Genomic DNA, 1,382 nt, shown 5'->3' with positions numbered 1-1,382 from the left:
ACTGAAAATGTCCTTTAAACGCCTACCTTTACATAGATTAGGGTAAGCGTTTTTAGGGCATCATCAAAGTGGGCTTTTTGTGTGCATTGTTTGCATAATTTGTTTGCCACATTCACAAATCTGAACTGATGATCCCAGATTCGACTTTTAGAGATTAGAGGCTTTTCACATAATGTTTGAAAGGTATCATTTTTTTCCATGTTGGAGGTAACAGTAATTGAACCACCGTCACCTCCAACATGAAACACTACAGTCATTTTGTAAAAAGAACTGTATGAGTAATGCTTAGGAATTTATATAGCTGTATAGTGTCTGCATTGACATTAACCTTTCCAGTGGGAAAAGTGGGAATACCTCCTTGGTTTCCTGTCTGGTTAGGCAATACATAATAACCAGTTAACATGCACATTTACCACACAGTTGAATATGTAGATTTTCCAGGTAATGTGTATAGTCACTGCCAAGTCGTTATAGATTTACCGACAAATTTTATAATCAACATATTGACACATGTACTGTGACATATCTATGTATGAGATTTAGTTACCATATCATCAGACACCACTTCAGGAGAAACGCATGCAGAAGCTGGTGAGTCTACAGATGCTGTTGGTGTTGACCAGTTGGATGCAGAAGTTGAGGTCTGGTGTGTGACTTTTTCAATTACTTCTTTCAACTTTGTTACTACTACCGGAAGCTCTGTTAAAAGAATGAAGATATAAATGATTATAAGACCAGGGTGCAAAAGCTTAGATTGTCTGCAGGTTTCAGCAAGATTAATATAAGACATGTTAAGAGTTTTTTATGCCATCTGATTATATTTAATAAAAAAAAAATAGGAACAATTTTTGACAATTTTGTGCTTTTTTTCGAAGGCTTTCACTAATATTTAATGAACCAAGGAAACCTTCCAATTTATATGACTTGGTGGATACTGGGGGAATGTTGTCAGCGTTCACCCATTAGGCAACATGAAGGTGTTGGTCCAAATTGACTGGCAATCTTTAATGTCAATGTCTTTAAGTTAAGTGTACGAAACTGCCCTTTTCAGGCTTTGACTTTCAGTGATGCAAAGATTTTTTTATTTTTCTATCTGGCCGGTATTCTTTGGTTGCTTTGAAATCAACAAACACGTACCCATTTAACTTCATTACATTAGGATGATGGTTGCCAAGTAATCAGGAGGAAACAGAAAGAAATATATTTTATTATTTTCATTGCGGGTATATTGTTCCTTTAAAAATTTCATGTTGCTTTATTTTCTCTGCATTTTTTTATCTTGTTTAAGGGCAAATTATTTGTTTCTTTAAAATCATAAAATTACCTCTCATGGCATCTAGTATGTCTTCAACATTGCCTTCTTTCAGCCTCTTGTTCTCTCT

General features: G+C 34.9%; 1 protein-coding gene across 1 annotated transcript in view; it reads right to left on the bottom strand.

Moving 5' to 3' along the window:
- Window positions 1-1,382, bottom strand: part of LOC123966941 — a 6,227-nt gene that overhangs the window by 1,644 nt on the left and 3,201 nt on the right. The window lies entirely within an intron of this gene.

This window comes from Micropterus dolomieu, unplaced genomic scaffold, assembly GCF_021292245.1.
Source record: "Micropterus dolomieu isolate WLL.071019.BEF.003 ecotype Adirondacks unplaced genomic scaffold, ASM2129224v1 contig_14600, whole genome shotgun sequence".
In the NCBI taxonomy this organism is placed as follows: domain Eukaryota; kingdom Metazoa; phylum Chordata; class Actinopteri; order Centrarchiformes; family Centrarchidae; genus Micropterus; species Micropterus dolomieu.
This window is presented reverse-complemented; position numbering and strand designations above follow the sequence as displayed.